This window comes from Phyllobates terribilis, unplaced genomic scaffold, assembly GCF_046119375.1.
Source record: "Phyllobates terribilis strain yellow unplaced genomic scaffold, ASM4611937v1 Scaffold_1828__1_contigs__length_205237, whole genome shotgun sequence".
Classification (NCBI taxonomy): domain Eukaryota; kingdom Metazoa; phylum Chordata; class Amphibia; order Anura; family Dendrobatidae; genus Phyllobates; species Phyllobates terribilis.
Genome location: NW_027364588.1, coordinates 174,739 through 193,532, shown reverse-complemented (window position 1 = coordinate 193,532; position 18,794 = coordinate 174,739). Strand labels below are relative to the sequence as shown.

The following is an 18,794-nucleotide window of genomic DNA, read 5'->3' as shown; positions in this document are numbered from 1 at the left end:
ATAACTCCACCTCTTTTAGCACAGTACCCTCAACCCCCGGCTGTTCCCACCCGCCTCAACACCGTTGGAAGGGAGGAGAACCAATTAAGGCGGGGGGGGGGGTGGAACGAGCAGCTGTCTACCCTTAGCAGGAGGGTTGCTGATTAATTACCTCTCCTGCTGCTGCTGCTGCTGGCTGTCCAGCAGCAGACTGAAGGTGGCTGCTGCTGTGCGCAGGTATATAAAGGCTCAGAGCCTATTATGACACGCGCAGCCAGCGTTCCTTTGCCACATTCCGTCTACTGCAGGCGGGATACCTGGATGGCTGAATGTCACTGAGAAGCTCACAGAGACCGCCATAAGCAACAGTTTAAAAGAATGCCACAGACTAATCAACCAAACTTTTTGGGTTGGTTTCTCTTTTATAGTCTGCAGGCATTAAATGAAAGAAGTCAGTGTTCCAGCAGAGGGAGACAACGTTTCAGAAAAGGCATTGTAGCAAACCAAAAAAGAAATTTTAAGCGCAGCAGAGTAACCAGCTCACATACCTGTTAGCTCAGGTGAGTTTAAAAGGCTGCTGTTGATAACAAGGGCATTTGCTAAATAGATGGTGTGTGTGCAACAATATACTGAAAGGTCAATTATATTGTGCAGCTTATCTCACCACCTGTAGTTATTTAGGTGAAAGCTCCAAAATGCTTGCCTAATATGTCTGTTTATCCAAAAGGAAGTATAGAGGGAGAGCTAGATAGATAGCATTGCATTACATTACATTACATGGCAATGCAATGCACAGTTGCTGAAGTTGAACCAAAATGAGCTTGTCATCTGGCTTCTGCAACTTTTAACATGAAAAATCCAATGAGGAGAAGAAAAGCAAAGCCAAAGAGTCCATCCCAAAATCCGACAAACAAGCAAAATGAACAAAAAGCATTGAATTCAATTCTTTCTGATTTTAGAAACTGCATTAAAGAAGGGGTGCACCGGTCCTGGAGATACTGCAATACCAGGTCAATGCGTGGAGTGGACAGAGCAAGCTCTTTTTCCATCTCCCTGTTCTAAAAATCCATTTAATATATGGTCCCCAGATAGGGGACGTATCAGATATTAAACTGATAAGAACAGATACTACACTTGATCTTAGCCAAAAGGCCGAGAAGCGATAACCAGAATTGGTTTCCGACTACGGTGCCACCCAAGGATTCTGAAAAGTCCATTTGTGGAGATGGCCACCTGGACTCCCGTTAAGAAGACATGCTGTCAACCTCTAGATCCCTCACATGCCTGCACTTTTCGGCTTGCTGCTGCTGCAATCCACGCGTTTTAGATCTGCATAACTCCACCTCTTTTAGCACAGTACCCTCAACCCCCGGCTGTTCCCACCCGCCTCAACACCGTTGGAAGGGAGGAGAACCAATTAAGGCGGGGGGGGGGGTGGAACGAGCAGCTGTCTACCCTTAGCAGGAGGGTTGCTGATTAATTACCTCTCCTGCTGCTGCTGCTGGCTGTCCAGCAGCAGACTGAAGGTGGCTGCTGCTGTGCGCAGGTATATAAAGGCTCAGAGCCTATTATGACACGCGCAGCCAGCGTTCCATTGCCACATTCCGTCTACTGCAGGCGGGATACCTGGATGGCTGAATGTCACTGAGAAGCTCACAGAGACCGCCATAAGCAACAGTTTAAAAGAATGCCACAGACTAATCAACCAAACTTTTTGGGTTGGTTTCTCTTTTATAGTCTGCAGGCATTAAATGAAAGAAGTCAGTGTTCCAGCAGAGGGAGACAACGTTTCAGAAAAGGCATTGTAGCAAACCAAAAAAGAAATTTTAAGCGCAGCAGAGTAACCAGCTCACATACCTGTTAGCTCAGGTGAGTTTAAAAGGCTGCTGTTGATAACAAGGGCATTTGCTAAATAGATGGTGTGTGTGCAACAATATACTGAAAGGTCAATTATATTGTGCAGCTTATCTCACCACCTGTAGTTATTTAGGTGAAAGCTCCAAAATGCTTGCCTAATATGTCTGTTTATCCAAAAGGAAGTATAGAGGGAGAGCTAGATAGATAGCATTGCATTACATTACATTACATGGCAATGCAATGCACAGTTGCTGAAGTTGAACCAAAATGAGCTTGTCATCTGGCTTCTGCAACTTTTAACATGAAAAATCCAATGAGGAGAAGAAAAGCAAAGCCAAAGAGTCCATCCCAAAATCCGACAAACAAGCAAAATGAACAAAAAGCATTGAATTCAATTCTTTCTGATTTTAGAAACTGCATTAAAGAAGGGGTGCACCGGTCCTGGAGATACTGCAATACCAGGTCAATGCGTGGAGTGGACAGAGCAAGCTCTTTTTCCATCTCCCTGTTCTAAAAATCCATTTAATATATGGTCCCCAGATAGGGGACGTATCAGATATTAAACTGATAAGAACAGATACTACACTTGATCTTAGCCAAAAGGCCGAGAAGCGATAACCAGGATTGGTTTCCGACTACGGTGCCACCCAAGGATTCTGAAAAGTCCATTTGTGGAGATGGCCACCTGGACTCCCGTTAAGAAGACATGCTGTCAACCTCTAGATCCCTCACATGCCTGCACTTTTCGGCTTGCTGCTGCTGCAATCCACGCGTTTTAGATCTGCATAACTCCACCTCTTTTAGCACAGTACCCTCAACCCCCGGCTGTTCCCACCCGCCTCAACACCGTTGGAAGGGAGGAGAACCAATTAAGGCGGGGGGGGGGGGTGGAACGAGCAGCTGTCTACCCTTAGCAGGAGGGTTGCTGATTAATTACCTCTCCTGCTGCTGCTGCTGCTGGCTGTCCAGCAGCAGACTGAAGGTGGCTGCTGCTGTGCGCAGGTATATAAAGGCTCAGAGCCTATTATGACACGCGCAGCCAGCGTTCCATTGCCACATTCCGTCTACTGCAGGCGGGATACCTGGATGGCTGAATGTCACTGAGAAGCTCACAGAGACCGCCATAAGCAACAGTTTAAAAGAATGCCACAGACTAATCAACCAAACTTTTTGGGTTGGTTTCTCTTTTATAGTCTGCAGGCATTAAATGAAAGAAGTCAGTGTTCCAGCAGAGGGAGACAACGTTTCAGAAAAGGCATTGTAGCAAACCAAAAAAGAAATTTTAAGCGCAGCAGAGTAACCAGCTCACATACCTGTTAGCTCAGGTGAGTTTAAAAGGCTGCTGTTGATAACAAGGGCATTTGCTAAATAGATGGTGTGTGTGCAACAATATACTGAAAGGTCAATTATATTGTGCAGCTTATCTCACCACCTGTAGTTATTTAGGTGAAAGCTCCAAAATGCTTGCCTAATATGTCTGTTTATCCAAAAGGAAGTATAGAGGGAGAGCTAGATAGATAGCATTGCATTACATTACATTACATGGCAATGCAATGCACAGTTGCTGAAGTTGAACCAAAATGAGCTTGTCATCTGGCTTCTGCAACTTTTAACATGAAAAATCCAATGAGGAGAAGAAAAGCAAAGCCAAAGAGTCCATCCCAAAATCCGACAAACAAGCAAAATGAACAAAAAGCATTGAATTCAATTCTTTCTGATTTTAGAAACTGCATTAAAGAAGGGGTGCACCGGTCCTGGAGATACTGCAATACCAGGTCAATGCGTGGAGTGGACAGAGCAAGCTCTTTTTCCATCTCCCTGTTCTAAAAATCCATTTAATATATGGTCCCCAGATAGGGGACGTATCAGATATTAAACTGATAAGAACAGATACTACACTTGATCTTAGCCAAAAGGCCGAGAAGCGATAACCAGAATTGGTTTCCGACTACGGTGCCACCCAAGGATTCTGAAAAGTCCATTTGTGGAGATGGCCACCTGGACTCCCGTTAAGAAGACATGCTGTCAACCTCTAGATCCCTCACATGCCTGCACTTTTCGGCTTGCTGCTGCTGCAATCCACGCGTTTTAGATCTGCATAACTCCACCTCTTTTAGCACAGTACCCTCAACCCCCGGCTGTTCCCACCCGCCTCAACACCGTTGGAGGGGAGGAGAACCAATTAAGGCGGGGGGGGGGGGGGGTGGAACGAGCAGCTGTCTACCCTTAGCAGGAGGGTTGCTGATTAATTACCTCTCCTGCTGCTGCTGCTGCTGGCTGTCCAGCAGCAGACTGAAGGTGGCTGCTGCTGTGCGCAGGTATATAAAGGCTCAGAGCCTATTATGACACGCGCAGCCAGCGTTCCATTGCCACATTCCGTCTACTGCAGGCGGGATACCTGGATGGCTGAATGTCACTGAGAAGCTCACAGAGACCGCCATAAGCAACAGTTTAAAAGAATGCCACAGACTAATCAACCAAACTTTTTGGGTTGGTTTCTCTTTTATAGTCTGCAGGCATTAAATGAAAGAAGTCAGTGTTCCAGCAGAGGGAGACAACGTTTCAGAAAAGGCATTGTAGCAAACCAAAAGAGAAATTTTAAGCGCAGCAGAGTAACCAGCTCACATACCTGTTAGCTCAGGTGAGTTTAAAAGGCTGCTGTTGATAACAAGGGCATTTGCTAAATAGATGGTGTGTGTGCAACAATATACTGAAAGGTCAATTATATTGTGCAGCTTATCTCACCACCTGTAGTTATTTAGGTGAAAGCTCCAAAATGCTTGCCTAATATGTCTGTTTATCCAAAAGGAAGTATAGAGGGAGAGCTAGATAGATAGCATTGCATTACATTACATTACATGGCAATGCAATGCACAGTTGCTGAAGTTGAACCAAAATGAGCTTGTCATCTGGCTTCTGCAACTTTTAACATGAAAAATCCAATGAGGAGAAGAAAAGCAAAGCCAAAGAGTCCATCCCAAAATCCGACAAACAAGCAAAATGAACAAAAAGCATTGAATTCAATTCTTTCTGATTTTAGAAACTGCATTAAAGAAGGGGTGCACCGGTCCTGGAGATACTGCAATACCAGGTCAATGCGTGGAGTGGACAGAGCAAGCTCTTTTTCCATCTCCCTGTTCTAAAAATCCATTTAATATATGGTCCCCAGATAGGGGACGTATCAGATATTAAACTGATAAGAACAGATACTACACTTGATCTTAGCCAAAAGGCCGAGAAGCGATAACCAGAATTGGTTTCCGACTACGGTGCCACCCAAGGATTCTGAAAAGTCCATTTGTGGAGATGGCCACCTGGACTCCCGTTAAGAAGACATGCTGTCAACCTCTAGATCCCTCACATGCCTGCACTTTTCGGCTTGCTGCTGCTGCAATCCACGCGTTTTAGATCTGCATAACTCCACCTCTTTTAGCACAGTACCCTCAACCCCCGGCTGTTCCCACCCGCCTCAACACCGTTGGAAGGGAGGAGAACCAATTAAGGCGGGGGGGGGGGTGGAACGAGCAGCTGTCTACCCTTAGCAGGAGGGTTGCTGATTAATTACCTCTCCTGCTGCTGCTGCTGCTGGCTGTCCAGCAGCAGACTGAAGGTGGCTGCTGCTGTGCGCAGGTATATAAAGGCTCAGAGCCTATTATGACACGCGCAGCCAGCGTTCCATTGCCACATTCCGTCTACTGCAGGCGGGATACCTGGATGGCTGAATGTCACTGAGAAGCTCACAGAGACCGCCATAAGCAACAGTTTAAAAGAATGCCACAGACTAATCAACCAAACTTTTTGGGTTGGTTTCTCTTTTATAGTCTGCAGGCATTAAATGAAAGAAGTCAGTGTTCCAGCAGAGGGAGACAACGTTTCAGAAAAGGCATTGTAGCAAACCAAAAAAGAAATTTTAAGCGCAGCAGAGTAACCAGCTCACATACCTGTTAGCTCAGGTGAGTTTAAAAGGCTGCTGTTGATAACAAGGGCATTTGCTAAATAGATGGTGTGTGTGCAACAATATACTGAAAGGTCAATTATATTGTGCAGCTTATCTCACCACCTGTAGTTATTTAGGTGAAAGCTCCAAAATGCTTGCCTAATATGTCTGTTTATCCAAAAGGAAGTATAGAGGGAGAGCTAGATAGATAGCATTGCATTACATTACATTACATGGCAATGCAATGCACAGTTGCTGAAGTTGAACCAAAATGAGCTTGTCATCTGGCTTCTGCAACTTTTAACATGAAAAATCCAATGAGGAGAAGAAAAGCAAAGCCAAAGAGTCCATCCCAAAATCCGACAAACAAGCAAAATGAACAAAAAGCATTGAATTCAATTCTTTCTGATTTTAGAAACTGCATTAAAGAAGGGGTGCACCGGTCCTGGAGATACTGCAATACCAGGTCAATGCGTGGAGTGGACAGAGCAAGCTCTTTTTCCATCTCCCTGTTCTAAAACTCCATTTAATATATGGTCCCCAGATAGGGGACGTATCAGATATTAAACTGATAAGAACAGATTTTTTTTTGATTGAATATATCTTTTATTAGCACAAAAAATAAGTTAACAGACAGTGTACAGTGCCGCAGCCCAGTACACACAGAATTCTACATCATATTTACATAGAATGAGGATCCGACGCACTAACTAGACACATCACACCCCTATGCTACACAAAACACTCAATCTGAAAGAAAAAGCATGTCAATCAATACAGTACGACGAACCGTGATAAGGGATGGGGATTGGGAAAAAGGGGATGGGGAGGGGAAAATCACAGGCCCGAAGCTTTATTGAAAGACAAGACACATAAGGGGAGAGGGGAAGGAGGGGTTTAGTCCTCATCCTCGTCCTCCGGACCGTCCACGATGGAATAGTCTCTGAGCAGGCTGTGGATCAGCCTGCGGCAGTCCTGGATGGACATCCTCTCCCTCCTCAAGATGAGCCGGTTCCTGGCGACCCAAACGGCATCCTTGAACCAGTTCATAAGGCGCCAAGCCTCCTGGATGGCTCCGACGGTATGAACCCCAGGGAAGAGTCCGTAAAGCACAGAATGGTGCGATAGGCTCGCCCTGGGGACAGAGTTCCTCAGGTCGTCCTCAAGGGCAGTCAACAGGCGCTGTGCAAATCGGCAGTCCCAAAAAGTGTGCAAAGATGTTTCCTCCACGAAGGGGCACCTTGGGCAGTACCGGGTCTTGCACAGGTTCCGGGCATGCATGAATGACCGGACGGGCAGTCCGCCCTGAATCGCCATCCACGACAAGTCCTTGTGCCCGTTGGTCAGCCTGTCAGACGACACATTTGTCCACACAGTCTCCAGCGTGTCCTGGTGAAGTCCTGTGATGTTCTCCAAGTCATCCTTGGCTCTGATGAGCTTGTGGATAGTTTTGGGCTTCCACAAGTCGGGCTTGAGTCCCTCCAGTTGATGTTCCCCCACAAATCGAACGACGTCTCCGTAGAACCATGGCGTCGTCCAGTTGTAGGGGAAGGAGCTGTCCCACTTGTCCCAGCCGAGTCGCCTCCAAAGAGGAAGCAGGAAGAAGCGAGACATGGACCTGCCCGCGGAGCCATTCTTGACTTGCAAAGTCCGGCGGACACAATCACACACAAAAGAGGATCGCAGGAGGGTGGGGATATCTGGAACGCCCTTCCCACCCTTGCAAGGCTCCTTGTACATGACGGCCCGCCTGACTCTGTCCATCTTGGATCCCCAGACAAAGTGAAACACTGTCCTGGTAATGGCCCTGCACACAGTGACGTGTGGGGGCCAGGCCTGCGCCGTGTACTGCAAGACGGGCAGGACCTCATTACGCAGGACGAGTGCCTTACCCTCACAAGTGAGGTGTCTGAGGCTCCAGAGTCCGATCCGTTGCTTCACCTTGGCCAAGCGTTCTTGCCAGGACTTGAGGGCCGCTCCTTCCTTCCCGAACCAGACTCCCAGCACCTTGAGGAAATCCGGTTGAATGTTGAAGGGGAAGGGGGCAGAGGAGGCCGGCTGCCAATCCCCGAAGAGCATGGCTTCCGACTTCCTGCAGTTGACTTTGGCCCCTGAAGCCCGGCCGAACCTCTCACACGTCTGGACGAGGGCGTCGACTGAACCACGATCAGCGCAGAAGACGGTGACGTCGTCCATGTAGAGCGAGCACTTGACCTCGTGTCGTCCCGGACCCGGTGCGGTGATCCCTCTGATCTCTCCATTCTGCCGGATAGCCTCTGCGAAGAGTTCTATAACACAAACAAAAAGAAGAGGTGATAGAGGGCAGCCTTGTCTGACCCCAGAGAGGACAGGGAAGGGGTCAGTCTTCCAGCCGTTCACCAACACCGAGCTGTGGATATCAAAATACATCAGACGGACATACGAACAAAACATGTTACCCAAACCTAACCGGTGCAGAGCTCGGCCCATGAACTCGTGGGAAACCCGGTCGAAGGCCTTCTCCTGATCCAAGGAGACCAGGGCCGCGTGTGCGCGGCGGACCTTGATGTACTCGACCGTGTCCCGCACGAGAGCGAGGCTGTCTGCGATGCGACATCCAGGGATGCCGCAGGTCTGGTCCGGGTGGATGATCCGTCCGATGACCGTCTTAAGTCGTGTCGCCATCGTCTTGGCCAGGATCTTGTAGTCCACGTTGAGCAGAGTGATGGGACGCCAATTCCTCAGGTCGCACCTCTCTCCCTTCCGCTTGTACAGGATCGTGACCATTCCTTCCCTCAAAGATGGAGGCATTCTACCCTCCACCACCATCTCCTCGTACAGGTCCAACAGGTCCGGACAGATGAGGTCTCCCAGCGCTACATAGAGCTCCGCTGGAAGACCATCACTGCCCGGGGTCCTGCCGGTCCTAAAGGATTTAGCGGCAGAGAGCAATTCGCCCACCATCAGAGGTTTGTCCAAGGCTGTCGTGCCTGCAGGATCAAGATGGTTAGTGATACCTGACAGGAACTTATCAGCAGCGTCGGGGTCGGTAGTCTTGTGGGAGTAGAGTTCGCTGTAGAAGTCGCTGACGACCCTCATCACGTCCTCCTTCCCACGTCGCATGTTTCCGCTCTCGTCTCGCAGCTCGTTCAGGGGCGTGTGACCGGCATGAAGTTTCCTGAAAAAGAATGAGTTACATTTCTCACCCTTCTCCAGATTCTCCACTTTGGAACGGAAGACGATTCGCTTGGACTCCTCCTCAAAGTGCCTTTTCAGGCTCTTCTTAGTCTCCTCCAGCTCCTCCCTCACGTCCCAGCCGCAGTGAAGAAGGTCCTGCAGCGACCGCAGCTCGCGCTGCAGCCCTCGGAAGTCCCTCCTCTTCTCACACGCCTGTTGTCGACCCTTGGCCTGAAAGAAACAGCGAAACTCAAGTTTAACATATTCCCACCAATCAGAGACTGTTTGGAAGCTACCCTTGTAGGACTGCCACATTGCGTAGGCTGCTCTCAGCTCCTCCACGACTTCATCCTGAGCCAGCAGAGCACAATTCAGCTTCCAGGAGCCGGGGCCGGACGGAAAACCGTCACCGAGGACACCTTGTAAGTGAATGGCTCTGTGGTCAGAGAAGAAGCAGGGGACCATCGAGTGCCTACTCTGCCTGACTGCTCGAGAGGTGAACACAAAGTCAATCCTGGAGCGGAGTGAGCCATCGGGTCGGCTCCACGAATAGTTCGTGGAGCCTCTCCCCATGGAGCCCACCACGTCCTGAAGAGTGGCCTCGGTTACCATCTCGATGAGCAGCTTGGACGTGATGTCCAACTTGGCAGATGTGCCAGAACTACGACCATCCTCCTCGATGGGGCAGTTGAAATCCCCGGCCATCACTAAGGTCCTGGTGGTGGCAAGCTGAAGCCGCAGGGTCTGGAAAAGCTCCAAACGCTCATTCTTCAGTGGGGACGCATACACGTTGATGAACCTGACAGGTTCTCCTGCCCAGTTGCCATCTACAACAAGAGCCCTGCCGCAGATGAGCTCCTGGACGGACTCAAGGGTGAATGCGCCCCCTCTGATCAGAATTGCGACCCCCGCAGACTTGCAGTCACCCCCACCGGACCAGTAGGATGGACCGTGGGACCACTCCCTGGCCAGGTGTTTGAAGGACCTAGAGGAGGGAAGGGAACATTCCTGCAACATATAAACATCACACAACTGGGAAGTAAGGAAGGCATAAATAGTCTGACGTCTGAACTTGTCCTTGATGCTCCTGACATTAATGGAAAATAAGTTAATATTAGCCATCATGTAGGGAAAAAAGAAAAAGTTAGCGCAGGCAATACACCTTAGTTACCACTCCGGTCGGGTGGTCCCTCGTCGGTGTTGACTGCTGGTGACGGGATCACCAGCAGGCCCTCTTCCTCCATCTGGTCAAGCAGCGCGGCCTCGATCTCGGCGACCACCAGTTCCTCCTCTTCTGGCTCGGCCACCAGGGTCTCAACCATGTGCTCCATCTCTTCTGGCTCAGGGAGGGTATCCTCCTTTTCGCCTACGAAATCCAGAATCTTCTTTTTGGAGGATTCAGTAGCAGGGCTGTCTTCCACCTTCCTCTTTCCCCGGGTTGGAACTGGGGAGACAAGAAGGGGAAAATCCTCCTCGGAATAGATAGCGGCGGGTGGAGGAAAGGTTAATTCCACCGCTACCATGGTCTGGGGAGGGAGAGTGGCTGCCGGGGCAGGGGAAAGGACACCTGCTGAGGAGTAGGGGAAGGAGGAAGAGGAAGTGGAATCCTCAGCAGGGGTGGCCGGGGTGGGGGGGGATTGGACGGGGGTGGCAGGGGGAGGGATCGAGAGAGGGGTGACAGAACTCTTACCCTCCTTTGACTTTTTCTTCTGCTTCGGAGCTGCTGGGACCGTCGCTGGGGCTTTGGCCACCGACTCCTTGACCGCTTTGGCCTTGGTCGTCTCGGCCTTGGCCGCTGGGGCCTTGGTCGTCGCGTCCTTGACCTTCACAGGCCTGGTCGTCGGGGCCTTGTCCTCCGGAGCTGGGGTCGTCGCAACCACCGATGCCCAGGATCTCTCACGCTTGGGGCAATCCTTGTACAGATGAGCCGCCAGCCCACACAGGTTGCAGGACGTCTTCTTCGGGCAGTCCTTCGAGCTGTGTCCCGTCACTCGACAAATCCTGCAGGCATCCTCCTTGCAGTCCTTCATCTCGTGGCCGTTCTTGCCGCATCTCCTGCAGTTCCGCGGCATGTCCGGGTAATAGATGAGGCCGTAGGAGTTGCCCAGGGAGAATGTCGGGGGCAGGTGCCGAAGTCCGTCTGAGTACGCCAGGTCCCTGTGAAGTCTAACGGTCACCGACCACTTACCTGTCCAGAAGCCGAGTCCATTCAGGATGTGAGAGGGTTCCTTCACAACCAAACAGAAGCGTCTCAGGAAGGTACAGATGTCTTGGCCTGGGGTGTGCGGGTTGCGCATGGAGACCGTGATCCTCCTTTCGTCCCTCTGGATAGGGCAGCTACCTGTAAAGGCAGAGAAAGAATTATCCGGTCCTTTTGCGCTTACCATTTCCCAGAACCTCCTGCAGGTGTTCACAGTGGCGAAGGTGACGAAGAAGATCCCCGTCAAGAAGGTCTGGATGCTGAGGGTGTCCGACCTGGAGAAGCCTCGATCCAGCAGCATCTTCTGGCAGAGCACGTCCGAGGACATGTCCGGCACCCTCCCATCCACTTCCTTCAGCTTCAGGGCCACCGTCTGCCGCATCCATGGCTCCAGGGCTGGAGCTTCGTGGCGGGGCTTCTGGGGTCCCTTCTGCTGGCCAGTCGTGGAGGCAGAGTCCTTGGGGTCAGAATCGGCTCCTGGCTGGGCCCTCCTGGCTGTCCCCTGCTCCAGGCTCTTCTTTTCGGCCTTCCTCGCAGCGCTTGCCATGGCTTTCCTCCTGCAGTTACTTCTTGGAGCTGGATCTGGAACTCTTCCCGGAATGGGGGGAGCTATGCAGATTCTTCTCCCGTCGTGTTCTGGACAAATTCCCCGAAAGGTCTTTGTCTCGATGATTTTCTTCCTCGAAGATTCCACAGGACAGCCCGATTCTTCTCCGAGTCTTCGTCTTCTTCTGGATTCTTTAGAGCTTCTTCCTCCCACCGATATCCGCCTTCCTTCTCCGATGTCAGCTGGGCTCCGAAGCTCTTCTCCTTCCGAGTTCGATCGCTCTCGTCAAGTGTAGATCATAGCTCTTGTGTTCTTAAAAGAACAGATTTTTTTTTTTTTTTTTTTTTTTTTTATCGAAAGCCCGAATTCGTGTACAAAACCTGAGTGCGCTTAAAAAAGTGACAAGTGCCACAAAAAAAGTGCACTAGGATGCTGGTCTTCTTGAAACCCTCTCCAAAAGGAGAAGGGTACCCCAAACCATTCCCCGTCCCTCCGAGCCAAATGGCCACAGCGAGGAACAGGGACAAAAAGCCACCTCCAGCTGAAGCCAGAGGCGACCCAATCTTACCCCCAGCACCTGCCCGAGTTCTCACCCGAGCAAGGCACTGGGAGCCAAAGACTGTGCTCCCCTCCCGGAAGAGGGGAGCCAACAACGCTCTCCTCCCGAAAGAGGAGAGCCAGGGGGTTCAGGGGGGAGCGGAACCTGATGGCCACACACTCCCCCCCTAGACCTGCCAAGAGAGGAACCCGTAAGGGAACCGCATCCCGACAAAATCCTAGTAGGACGTGACACACGTGAATAAGTGGACACACAGTGACAAAGAAATTAAATAAATAGTGAAGGTTTCACAGTACAATACTGCCCGGACCTTCGACCGGGAATTGAAAAATTCCCCATCCTAAGGCCAGAAGGCCCGGAATAAGGGTGTGTGCGAAGAAAGAAAATTTGAAGTGCTTGTGCAAATGTGCCATAAACTCAAGTGGGGTTTCAATCCCAGTGAGTTAAGGCACCCCAGGGTCACCACTCCTGGGGCACTTCACACTTCGGGCTTTCGATCTTCCCCGGCCCAATGGCGTCGATCTTGGGGGGCCATGCTTTCCACCAGATGACTATATTAGCCACCTGGCGTACTAACAAGCGCCTAAACCCCAGTGTGCATAATGTATCAATCTACTAGGGCGGCCAACATCCAAAACCGCCTTTTCGAAACATACTACACTTGATCTTAGCCAAAAGGCCGAGAAGCGATAACCAGAATTGGTTTCCGACTACGGTGCCACCCAAGGATTCTGAAAAGTCCATTTGTGGAGATGGCCACCTGGACTCCCGTTAAGAAGACATGCTGTCAACCTCTAGATCCCTCACATGCCTGCACTTTTCGGCTTGCTGCTGCTGCAATCCACGCGTTTTAGATCTGCATAACTCCACCTCTTTTAGCACAGTACCCTCAACCCCCGGCTGTTCCCACCCGCCTCAACACCGTTGGAAGGGAGGAGAACCAATTAAGGCGGGGGGGGGGGTGGAACGAGCAGCTGTCTACCCTTAGCAGGAGGGTTGCTGATTAATTACCTCTCCTGCTGCTGCTGCTGCTGGCTGTCCAGCAGCAGACTGAAGGTGGCTGCTGCTGTGCGCAGGTATATAAAGGCTCAGAGCCTATTATGACACGCGCAGCCAGCGTTCCATTGCCACATTCCGTCTACTGCAGGCGGGATACCTGGATGGCTGAATGTCACTGAGAAGCTCACAGAGACCGCCATAAGCAACAGTTTAAAAGAATGCCACAGACTAATCAACCAAACTTTTTGGGTTGGTTTCTCTTTTATAGTCTGCAGGCATTAAATGAAAGAAGTCAGTGTTCCAGCAGAGGGAGACAACGTTTCAGAAAAGGCATTGTAGCAAACCAAAAAAGAAATTTTAAGCGCAGCAGAGTAACCAGCTCACATACCTGTTAGCTCAGGTGAGTTTAAAAGGCTGCTGTTGATAACAAGGGCATTTGCTAAATAGATGGTGTGTGTGCAACAATATACTGAAAGGTCAATTATATTGTGCAGCTTATCTCACCACCTGTAGTTATTTAGGTGAAAGCTCCAAAATGCTTGCCTAATATGTCTGTTTATCCAAAAGGAAGTATAGAGGGAGAGCTAGATAGATAGCATTGCATTACATTACATTACATGGCAATGCAATGCACAGTTGCTGAAGTTGAACCAAAATGAGCTTGTCATCTGGCTTCTGCAACTTTTAACATGAAAAATCCAATGAGGAGAAGAAAAGCAAAGCCAAAGAGTCCATCCCAAAATCCGACAAACAAGCAAAATGAACAAAAAGCATTGAATTCAATTCTTTCTGATTTTAGAAACTGCATTAAAGAAGGGGTGCACCGGTCCTGGAGATACTGCAATACCAGGTCAATGCGTGGAGTGGACAGAGCAAGCTCTTTTTCCATCTCCCTGTTCTAAAAATCCATTTAATATATGGTCCCCAGATAGGGGACGTATCAGATATTAAACTGATAAGAACAGATACTACACTTGATCTTAGCCAAAAGGCCGAGAAGCGATAACCAGAATTGGTTTCCGACTACGGTGCCACCCAAGGATTCTGAAAAGTCCATTTGTGGAGATGGCCACCTGGACTCCCGTTAAGAAGACATGCTGTCAACCTCTAGATCCCTCACATGCCTGCACTTTTCGGCTTGCTGCTGCTGCAATCCACGCGTTTTAGATCTGCATAACTCCACCTCTTTTAGCACAGTACCCTCAACCCCCGGCTGTTCCCACCCGCCTCAACACCGTTGGAAGGGAGGAGAACCAATTAAGGCGGGGGGGGGGGGGGGGGTGGAACGAGCAGCTGTCTACCCTTAGCAGGAGGGTTGCTGATTAATTACCTCTCCTGCTGCTGCTGCTGGCTGTCCAGCAACAGACTGAAGGTGGCTGCTGCTGTGCGCAGGTATATAAAGGCTCAGAGCCTATTATGACACGCGCAGCCAGCGTTCCATTGCCACATTCCGTCTACTGCAGGCGGGATACCTGGATGGCTGAATGTCACTGAGAAGCTCACAGAGACCGCCATAAGCAACAGTTTAAAAGAATGCCACAGACTAATCAACCAAACTTTTTGGGTTGGTTTCTATTTTATAGTCTGCAGGCATTAAATGAAAGAAGTCAATGTTCCAGCAGAGGGAGACAACGTTTCAGAAAAGGCATTGTAGCAAACCAAAAAAGAAATTTTAAGCGCAGCAGAGTAACCAGCTCACATACCTGTTAGCTCAGGTGAGTTTAAAAGGCTGCTGTTGATAACAAGGGCATTTGCTAAATAGATGGTGTGTGTGCAACAATATACTGAAAGGTCAATTATATTGTGCAGCTTATCTCACCACCTGTAGTTATTTAGGTGAAAGCTCCAAAATGCTTGCCTAATATGTCTGTTTATCCAAAAGGAAGTATAGAGGGAGAGCTAGATAGATAGCATTGCATTACATTACATTACATGGCAATGCAATGCACAGTTGCTGAAGTTGAACCAAAATGAGCTTGTCATCTGGCTTCTGCAACTTTTAACATGAAAAATCCAATGAGGAGAAGAAAAGCAAAGCCAAAGAGTCCATCCCAAAATCCGACAAACAAGCAAAATGAACAAAAAGCATTGAATTCAATTCTTTCTGATTTTAGAAACTGCATTAAAGAAGGGGTGCACCGGTCCTGGAGATACTGCAATACCAGGTCAATGCGTGGAGTGGACAGAGCAAGCTCTTTTTCCATCTCCCTGTTCTAAAAATCCATTTAATATATGGTCCCCAGATAGGGGACGTATCAGATATTAAACTGATAAGAACAGATACTACACTTGATCTTAGCCAAAAGGCCGAGAAGCGATAACCAGAATTGGTTTCCGACTACGGTGCCACCCAAGGATTCTGAAAAGTCCATTTGTGGAGATGGCCACCTGGACTCCCGTTAAGAAGACATGCTGTCAACCTCTAGATCCCTCACATGCCTGCACTTTTCGGCTTGCTGCTGCTGCAATCCACGCGTTTTAGATCTGCATAACTCCACCTCTTTTAGCACAGTACCCTCAACCCCCGGCTGTTCCCACCCGCCTCAACACCGTTGGAAGGGAGGAGAACCAATTAAGGCGGGGGGGGGGGGTGGAACGAGCAGCTGTCTACCCTTAGCAGGAGGGTTGCTGATTAATTACCTCTCCTGCTGCTGCTGCTGGCTGTCCAGCAGCAGACTGAAGGTGGCTGCTGCTGTGCGCAGGTATATAAAGGCTCAGAGCCTATTATGACACGCGCAGCCAGCGTTCCATTGCCACATTCCGTCTACTGCAGGCGGGATACCTGGATGGCTGAATGTCACTGAGAAGCTCACAGAGACCGCCATAAGCAACAGTTTAAAAGAATGCCACAGACTAATCAACCAAACTTTTTGGGTTGGTTTCTCTTTTATAGTCTGCAGGCATTAAATGAAAGAAGTCAGTGTTCCAGCAGAGGGAGACAACGTTTCAGAAAAGGCATTGTAGCAAACCAAAAAAGAAATTTTAAGCGCAGCAGAGTAACCAGCTCACATACCTGTTAGCTCAGGTGAGTTTAAAAGGCTGCTGTTGATAACAAGGGCATTTGCTAAATAGATGGTGTGTGTGCAACAATATACTGAAAGGTCAATTATATTGTGCAGCTTATCTCACCACCTGTAGTTATTTAGGTGAAAGCTCCAAAATGCTTGCCTAATATGTCTGTTTATCCAAAAGGAAGTATAGAGGGAGAGCTAGATAGATAGCATTGCATTACATTACATTACATGGCAATGCAATGCACAGTTGCTGATGTTGAACCAAAGTGAGCTTGTCATCTGGCTTCTGCAACTTTTAACATGAAAAATCCAATGAGGAGAAGAAAAGCAAAGCCAAAGAGTCCATCCCAAAATCCGACAAACAAGCAAAATGAACAAAAAGCATTGAATTCAATTCTTTCTGATTTTAGAAACTGCATTAAAGAAGGGGTGCACCGGTCCTGGAGATACTGCAATACCAGGTCAATGCGTGGAGTGGACAGAGCAAGCTCTTTTTCCATCTCCCTGTTCTAAAAATCCATTTAATATATGGTCCCCAGATAGGGGACGTATCAGATATTAAACTGATAAGAACAGATACCACACTTGATCTTAGCCAAAAGGCCGAGAAGCGATAACCAGAATTGGTTTCCGACTACGGTGCCACCCAAGGATTCTGAAAAGTCCATTTGTGGAGATGGCCACCTGGACTCCCGTTAAGAAGACATGCTGTCAACCTCTAGATCCCTCACATGCCTGCACTTTTCGGCTTGCTGCTGCTGCAATCCACGCGTTTTAGATCTGCATAACTCCACCTCTTTTAGCACAGTACCCTCAACCCCCGGCTGTTCCCACCCGCCTCAACACCGTTGGAAGGGAGGAGAACCAATTAAGGCGGGGGGGGGGGGGGGGGTGGAACGTGCAGCTGTCTACCCTTAGCAGGAGTGTTGCTGATTAATTACCTCTCCTGCTGCTGCTGCTGCTGGCTGTCCAGCAGCAGACTGAAGGTGGCTGCTGCTGTGCGCAGGTATATAAAGGCTCAGAGCCTATTATGACACGCGCAGCCAGCGTTCCATTGCCACATTCCGTCTACTGCAGGCGGGATACCTGGATGGCTGAATGTCACTGAGAAGCTCACAGAGACCGCCATAAGCAACAGTTTAAAAGAATGCCACAGACTAATCAACCAAACTTTTTGGGTTGGTTTCTCTTTTATAGTCTGCAGGCATTAAATGAAAGAAGTCAGTGTTCCAGCAGAGGGAGACAACGTTTCAGAAAAGGCATTGTAGCAAACCAAAAAAGAAATTTTAAGCGCAGCAGAGTAACCAGCTCACATACCTGTTAGCTCAGGTGAGTTTAAAAGGCTGCTGTTGATAACAAGGGCATTTGCTAAATAGATGGTGTGTGTGCAACAATATACTGAAAGGTCAATTATATTGTGCAGCTTATCTCACCACCTGTAGTTATTTAGGTGAAAGCTCCAAAATGCTTGCCTAATATGTCTGTTTATCCAAAAGGAAGTATAGAGGGAGAGCTAGATAGATAGCATTGCATTACATTACATTACATGGCAATGCAATGCACAGTTGCTGAAGTTGAACCAAAATGAGCTTGTCATCTGGCTTCTGCAACTTTTAACATGAAAAATCCAATGAGGAGAAGAAAAGCAAAGCCAAAGAGTCCATCCCAAAATCCGACAAACAAGCAAAATGAACAAAAAGCATTGAATTCAATTCTTTCTGATTTTAGAAACTGCATTAAAGAAGGGGTGCACCGGTCCTGGAGATACTGCAATACCAGGTCAATGCGTGGAGTGGACAGAGCAAGCTCTTTTTCCATCTCCCTGTTCTAAAAATCCATTTAATATATGGTCCCCAGATAGGGGACGTATCAGATATTAAACTGATAAGAACAGATACTACACTTGATCTTAGCCAAAAGGCCGAGAAGCGATAACCAGAATTGGTTTCCGACTATGGTGCCTCTCAAGGATTCTGAAAAGTCCATTTGTGGAGATGGCCACCTGGACTCCCGTTAAGAAGACATGCTGTCAACCTCTAGATCCCTCACATGCCTGCACTTTTCGGCTTGCTGCTGCTGCAATCCACGCGTTTTAGATCTGCATAACTCCACCTCTTTTAGCACAGTACCCTCAACCCCCGGCTGTTCCCACCCGCCTCAACACCGTTGGAAGGGAGGAGAACCAATTAAGGCGGGGGGGGGGGGGTGGAACGAGCAGCTGTCTACCCTTAGCAGGAGGGTTGCTGATTAATTACCTCTCCTGCTGCTGCTGCTGGCTGTCCAGCAGCAGACTGAAGGTGGCTGCTGCTGTGCGCAGGTATATAAAGGCTCAGAGCCTATTATGACACGCGCAGCCAGCGTTCCATTGCCACATTCCGTCTACTGCAGGCGGGATACCTGGATGGCTGAATGTCACTGAGAAGCTCACAGAGACCGCCATAAGCAACAGTTTAAAAGAATGCCACAGACTAATCAACCAAACTTTTTGGGTTGGTTTCTCTTTTATAGTCTGCAGGCATTAAATGAAAGAAGTCAGTGTTCCAGCA

The 18,794-nt window shown here is 49.0% G+C and overlaps 9 non-coding genes across 9 annotated transcripts; all 9 read right to left on the bottom strand.

The window, feature by feature from the left end:
* Positions 1 to 952: 952 nt before the first annotated feature.
* Positions 953 to 1,143, bottom strand: LOC141245300 (U2 spliceosomal RNA). Its single transcript, XR_012309132.1, has one exon. It is a non-coding gene; the product is annotated as a U2 spliceosomal RNA (small nuclear RNA).
* A 1,118-nt stretch (positions 1,144 to 2,261) lies between these two features.
* On the bottom strand, positions 2,262 to 2,452 carry LOC141245299 (U2 spliceosomal RNA). Its single transcript, XR_012309131.1, has one exon. It is a non-coding gene; the product is annotated as a U2 spliceosomal RNA (small nuclear RNA).
* A 1,122-nt stretch (positions 2,453 to 3,574) lies between these two features.
* LOC141245298 (U2 spliceosomal RNA) lies at positions 3,575 to 3,765 on the bottom strand. Its single transcript, XR_012309130.1, has one exon. It is a non-coding gene; the product is annotated as a U2 spliceosomal RNA (small nuclear RNA).
* A 1,125-nt stretch (positions 3,766 to 4,890) lies between these two features.
* LOC141245297 (U2 spliceosomal RNA) lies at positions 4,891 to 5,081 on the bottom strand. Its single transcript, XR_012309129.1, has one exon. It is a non-coding gene; the product is annotated as a U2 spliceosomal RNA (small nuclear RNA).
* Positions 5,082 to 6,202: 1,121 nt separating this feature from the next.
* LOC141245350 (U2 spliceosomal RNA) lies at positions 6,203 to 6,398 on the bottom strand. Its single transcript, XR_012309179.1, has one exon. It is a non-coding gene; the product is annotated as a U2 spliceosomal RNA (small nuclear RNA).
* Positions 6,399 to 14,047: 7,649 nt separating this feature from the next.
* Positions 14,048 to 14,238, bottom strand: LOC141245296 (U2 spliceosomal RNA). Its single transcript, XR_012309128.1, has one exon. It is a non-coding gene; the product is annotated as a U2 spliceosomal RNA (small nuclear RNA).
* A 1,124-nt stretch (positions 14,239 to 15,362) lies between these two features.
* On the bottom strand, positions 15,363 to 15,553 carry LOC141245295 (U2 spliceosomal RNA). The gene has a single exon (XR_012309127.1). It is a non-coding gene; the product is annotated as a U2 spliceosomal RNA (small nuclear RNA).
* Positions 15,554 to 16,672: 1,119 nt separating this feature from the next.
* Positions 16,673 to 16,863, bottom strand: LOC141245326 (U2 spliceosomal RNA). The gene has a single exon (XR_012309157.1). It is a non-coding gene; the product is annotated as a U2 spliceosomal RNA (small nuclear RNA).
* Positions 16,864 to 17,990: 1,127 nt separating this feature from the next.
* Positions 17,991 to 18,181, bottom strand: LOC141245294 (U2 spliceosomal RNA). The gene has a single exon (XR_012309126.1). It is a non-coding gene; the product is annotated as a U2 spliceosomal RNA (small nuclear RNA).
* Between the last annotated feature and the right edge of the window lie 613 nt (positions 18,182 to 18,794).